The sequence below is a fragment of the Pinus tabuliformis genome, chromosome 9 (genome assembly GCF_031772625.1).
Source record: "Pinus tabuliformis cultivar Carrire ecotype Pingquan chromosome 9, CPIR1, whole genome shotgun sequence".
In the NCBI taxonomy this organism is placed as follows: domain Eukaryota; kingdom Viridiplantae; phylum Streptophyta; class Pinopsida; order Pinales; family Pinaceae; genus Pinus; species Pinus tabuliformis.
Window position 1 is genome coordinate 1,063,629,081 of NC_142307.1, and position 6,552 is coordinate 1,063,635,632.

Below are 6,552 nucleotides of genomic sequence, written 5' to 3' on the forward strand. Positions count from 1 at the left end.
GTTATGAACCCATCCATTGAACTATCACATCCTCCCACCCCACCTGATCTGGATATCTGCACAGATTTGGCTTGCAAGCCTATTGGTTTTCACGAGGACTTGTTCTCTCAACCTCCATCCTCCCGTTCCATTGATCCTCTGGATTGTACTGTGTTGTGTTCTCCTATTTTGGACTTCATATCTTGTGTTCACAAGGATCAAGTTGTCAACAAAGTTGATGTTGTGCAGCCAACCTGCCCTCTCATTTACGATGAGTGTGTGCGGGAATCTGAAGAAGAACCCGTAGTGAAGGATGACTTCCTTCCATCCCTGCCTCATCTTCTCTATCCTGACATCTCTTGTGATTCTGCCACTTTTTACTTTCCTTGTGAAAAATCATCATCATATGTTGTTACTTCTAATCATTCACAGGACACATCGGATGTCAATCTATCATTGCAGTGCAGAGAGGACACATATTTCTCTGAATATCCATTCAATATTTCATCTGTCATTTCCAGAAACACAAAGGGTGAACATCCTTGTTTCTCATCAACCCCTTTGCATGATTCATCAGATCATGAAGATGTCGATGAACAACTCGAATTTTCTTATCGCGGTTGTTGTGATCTCTTTACTCCATTTGATCATGATGTTGATTCAATTGTTTTTTATCTTTCTAAGCCACTGGTCTTTGATGATCTACCTGTTGATGAAGTGGAAACCCCTCAAGCAGTCGAGGCACTTTATCTTACGTTGATGGCTATGTCAGACCCTCATTATCATGAGGTCAGTTCCACTTTTGATCAGAAATTTGTTGAAACACCCGGGGCTCCTCATCAATCTCTAGTTTGCATTAAAGATCAATCTAGTTCACAGATTTCACTCCCTCCACCAACATCACATGATCTTATCGCCCATGCACTGGAGGAGTCTTACACAATGAGCACTCTTGCGAAACGTAAGTTGTCTTCCTTTTTCATGTTTTCTCCTTCATCACGATCAAAATAGTGTACGTGTTTATCATCTATGTACAGTGTATCACAACACCATGGTACATCCACATAATGTTTGTCTTGCACATTTACTCTTTTCTTTGTTGTGGATGCATTTAAACTCAGAGCGTGTCGAGCTTCATTGTCTTATCTTATTTGTTTGCTAGTTTACATGCTTATCTTTCTTGTTGGCCATGCCTTCACCAAAATGGGTCAATCAATGTGTTGGTGGATGCATTGGAAATATCACTTTACGTGAGCAAGCCCATGCATTGTTTAGCGTATGATTAGGAATAGTGTTTTCTTTTTGTTTTCTTTGCTTTCTTGCTTTGTTTTGCTTGCATGTTTTTCTTTGCGCACTTGTTTTTCTTTCACTTTACTTCTGCCCTTTTCTTTCTTTATTTTTGCTTTTTTTCACCCATAGGTTAGCTTCACATGGAACCATGTTTGTCTTTTGAGACAAGATGGGAAAATATAAGAGGATGTTTACAGATATCAACATGTGGTTATCTGTTTATTCCCTCTCTTTATGATGATCTTGTGTTCTTTAGTCGATGATACCCTGATGGAAAATACATTTTGTTCAAAGTGAGTCTTGGTGAAGTCACAATGCTTGCGCTTTAACTAGTACCACCTACTCTAATCAGTTATTATATTATTCAGTTAACCCTTGTTAGCTCAGTCAAGTAGAGTAAGGGAAGGGGGGAAACCTTAACAAGTATGTCATAGGTATATATAACATAATTATCTGAAGGGACAACCTATTCTTCTCTCAATAAGTTGTGATCCCTCTTCCGCCTCATGAAAAATAAATAAGTGCATAGGCACAGTTATTCGAAAATGAAAAAAATGAAAAAAATGAAAAAAATGAAAAAAATGAAAAAAAATGAAAAAAATGGAAAAATAAAATAAAGGTGAAAGAAAAGAAAGGCTTCCTGGGTAGAGAGGTCATGCAAGTAACTTCGTTGGGGTACTAACCAAGCTCGCTGGTAGTGGAGTGATGCTTGTGTTCCTGCGTGACTCCCTCTAGAGTACTATCTAGGCCTGCTGACAGTTGAGCAACACTAGAGATGAAAAAAAAAATCTGACAGTTATATTACTTATGCACCAATATACCCCTTATCCCCAATCTAAACAACTCAGTTGACTTGGCTTGATATGTGTACTGACCAATCAAGAGAATGGTAGGGACTACATCTTTCACTCAAGCTAGTGAGGAAGCCATGATGATCAAAGAATCAAATAACACTTCCAGAAGGGTTAGACTCGCTTTCATGAAACAAGGTCCATACAAAGAGTTGAAGTTCTACCATTGTGTCGCCAATGTTGTAGCGGCTACAACCACCCTCCAAAATTTTGGCTCGCATGCAAATTTTGGAGCCTACCATGGATCCTGTGATCGATCATTCCTTTGTCACTTATTGGTAAGTTGATGATCTTGAGCCCCCTTCTTGATCTTAAGAGTTGTTCACATTCTCATATTTATGTAGCATGTGTCATCCTTGGGCATGGGGATTACCGATTGTCATGCAAAGAGAAGCTTATTTTGCTTCAAGGGGAAATCTTTGTGTGTATGAGTTGTTCCAATTACATAGACATGTTTCACACTCACTTCACGCACTCTTGTCTCAAAGGTTGTTGCATCAAGTAGAGTATGTTTATATGTTCTGGATGGTCTATGTTTTATCACTAAGTGTTCGAGTGTATGACCATAGTCAAGTTCTATCATTGTTCACATTAGTTTCATTGATCTCACACTTAGCCAATTTCCCAAGCAACCAAGCCTCATCCAGCTTTCTGGAACTACACACTTCACTTCTGCAACCCTCAATAATTTTTCCCTTTCCTGCTGGAACTGCGCAATACACAGAGACCCCAACCTCCCTTGGCATCCAAAACTTCGTAGTGGTTTCCTTCGGTGTACTTCCCCAGCCGGAACCCACTGTCTTCAGAATATGCGCAATGTTTCCCTTCAGTTGCCCAGTACGTCTTGCAACATGAAACTTCACAAATATGTCCTCCCGAGACCAATCCCACAATAGCGTCTTGCATCTCAAAACTATGCAATGTTGTCCTAGTTATACAGTATGCCTTGCATTCAGAAACTGCGCAAAGGTTTCCTCCCAGGACTCATCCCAGTAGCAGTCATTGCCCATTGAAACTGAGCATATGTATCTCTCAGTGACCATAAGGAAATATGAAATGTTAGATGACTCTCAAAGAGTTGAGGAGAAACACCATGGAACCAAGTTATGACAAGAGATTGGGACCACATGAAAACTTTATCGGATGCATAACCATCTGGAGGGTAAGTATGGTAAATAAAGTACATATTTTGAAGTACATATCTTAGTGTAGCTTGAATTACTATTGATTAGTGTCATATCATTTTGACTTCAATAACATGCATGTTTGCAAGCACTAAAATTCATTCCATGTGTTTCCTCTACATGTCTTGCTTCTTTTTCACTTGTTGGACTAGTTGTTGTCTTTTGACATGTTGATTGTTGTGTCATGCTTGGAATCCGGTTCTAGTGATTTTGAAGGTTTTTCTTTGTGTGTTTGGGTTGTCTTAGCTCTGTGAACATCTATCATACTCACACACAAATTTGTAAGAATAGTCGTGCAAGTGTCATCATAGTCGTTCAAAGGTCTATCTCGAGTGTCGCACTTGTCACTCTTAACTTTAAGGAAGTCTCACTGAGCACATGCTTTGTATTTTTGGTATTTGTTGTCTCATCGTCAAAATATCCTAACTGTATGATCACATTGTCAGTCTACACAAATTCACTTGCTTTCGACACAACCGTTTTACTGAAAATCTGCTCGACCGGACAACCTCCTTTAGCCGGACCCCAACTAAGCTACACTATGCAGTCTCAGCCTTCAGGGACCCTACTTTGCTGCCTGGAACTGAGCAGTGCTTGAGATTGTCCTCCAGGATAGTTGCACTGCACAATCCTGGAAGTGAGTAGCTTGTCTACCTCCAAGAACTGCGCAGAAATTGCTTTCATACCTAAATTGAATTGTGCATTTCTCAAGCACAATTATTTAGCCTCCCTCTAGCCTACTAGAAACCTGCACTACACTAAGAGTTGGGACTGTACTCCTCTCCAAAACTGCACAGACATGCCCAGTTGTTTCCCCTATTTCCTGCCCTACACTGCCTTCATAAATTGTGAAGTCAAAATCAGGAAGGCCTCTAATGCCTTGCTCTGCACTGTCTCCAGAAATTGTGCAGTCATGTCTGGAAGGTCCTCTGTTGGCCTGCTCTGCACTGCTCTAGGAAACTGCGTAGAATTCCCAGCTAGTCTCTTGAGTGGCATGTCATGTCTTCCCTTTGAAAACTATGTGACAGCTCCCTCAGTATCCCTGCCCTGTCTTCCCTCTGGAAACTGCGTAGAACTTATTAGCAACCCGCTCTGTCTTCCCTTTGGAAAATGTGCAAAACTGCCTAGCAGCCCTGCTCTGTCTTCCCTCTAGAAACTGCACAAAAGTTGTCCCTCTCAAAGTCTCATCTTGCAATTGACACTGGTGACTGTCACTGCCCGATTCTGCCTCCCAATGTTCACTGCGCATTTTTTCTCAATAGTGCAGACTGAGCTCCAGAATTCCTCATCCTGACCTGAGCTATGCTCTATGCATTTTCAGTGTCATGTCCTCCCTCCTGGCCACCTAGACCCAAACATGGAAAACAATGCATCATGCTAGACTATGAGGTTTTGTATTTGATGTAATCTCATCATGAGTACAGGAACAGGTACACTAATTAATCATGGCGAGACGATGAACGGGATGAAGAAGGAACACACATGCTAGAAGATGTACTTGCAACTAGACGAACAAACAAAGCACATCAAATAGCAAGCGAAAGACACACATGCATAGAACCATCTTGTAGAGACCAAGACCATTGGAGACCCCACAACACCAAGCAATGTGGAGGTGAAGATAAATCACGTACAAGAACACATCTATCACTCAGCATTGCAGCAGCTTGACATGGACACCATAGTCATCCAGTACATGTCGGCAGTGTCATGTTAAGTTGTGTCATGAGTTGTCTTGACTGCCTCACTACTATGAGCCATATCTGTTGTAATAAAATGTAATCTAAAGTGAAATTCCAAGTGTCGTTAGTGGAATACAAACAGTCATATGTAATTTAAAGCGTTATATGTAAAGAAGTTGAAGATTCATTAAGGTACTTCAAGAGTCAAAGGGGAATGTCGAGGGTCACCCCACCCTTTGTTATATATAGAACCTCATAACTCAGAGAAAGGGATTTTGGGAGCCAAGATTTTGCTAGGCATTGCATAGAGAGGGCTTGGAGATTATTGTGACAAGCCTTGGATTCTCCATAGTGCAGAGTGAGTACATCTCTTTGGAGGAGCAGGCAGTGTTGACTGTAATGTTCCACTATTGGGGCTAGTGGTTGTCATGGTTGTATGTATGGATGGAACTTTCACTTTATATATATAATAGGGCCAGCCTGTTTTCATGCATATGTTGTTATTGTAGTTGGACTATTCTGATTGCCTTAGCAATGTATGTCATTTAACTTATGCATTCATGTATGAACTACTTTGTATATGATTGTATGAATCTTGTTGGAATCGTGTTGTTGGTTTAACCCGTCACTCTGGATTGTGGACTATTCCACTTCCAACCCGTGATGTCTTTCAGCTCATGTGTTCCTTTTAGGTTGCATACTATTATAGGCTTCTAAGGGACACATTTTATTTCCCCCTTCCATGTGTTAGAGCCTCCCCATGCATCTATCTTGACTCGCCACAAGGTCACACACTTTCTTCTGACAAAGTTATATTGTTTACCTCTTTGTGCTACCGCAGTCAAGGCACTATTGTACTACCTACTATTGGGACTCCTACTCCAAATGGTCTGAGGTCTAGTTGGGACTTACTATCAGGGATATCCCCTTGACATGTTGGCGGGTCCAACACCATCAACACACAAGTCATTAGAAAATGTTGGAGACCATTTAGAAGAAATCCACCCCCTAATCCTAATCAAACCAATATTGAAGAGTTCAATATTGATGATTATGCTCAAGCTGACTTTTGTCAAGCTCATAATGATATATATTCTAAAAAAATGTATGCTTCTTTTATAAATATGTTCAAAGTATTTGTAGAAACTGAGGAGGAGAAACAACTAAAGGAAGAAAAAAGAAATGGAGCAAAGTCTAGTAAAATTAATGTATTGTGGGATGTTTCCCAGGGAGGATTAATTGATAATGATTATATTGAAAATGAAGAATAAGTCAATACTATTCAAACTAGATCAAAAAGTCAAAATCCCTCTTCTAATAAAGCATCATCATTAAATATTAATCCTTCCTCTCAAACCAAAAAAACACAAACTTTTGATAAAGCTACTTCTACATCTAATATTGTTCCTTCATGTGAACATTTAGATTATGATTTAATTGAAGACATGAATAAAATTAGAGCCAATGTCTCTTTATTTGAATTATCAAAACTTACTCAACAAAGAGGTAAACTAATTAAAGCTCTAGAGAATAACCCATCTAAAAATCAAAATTCCAATAAAGATC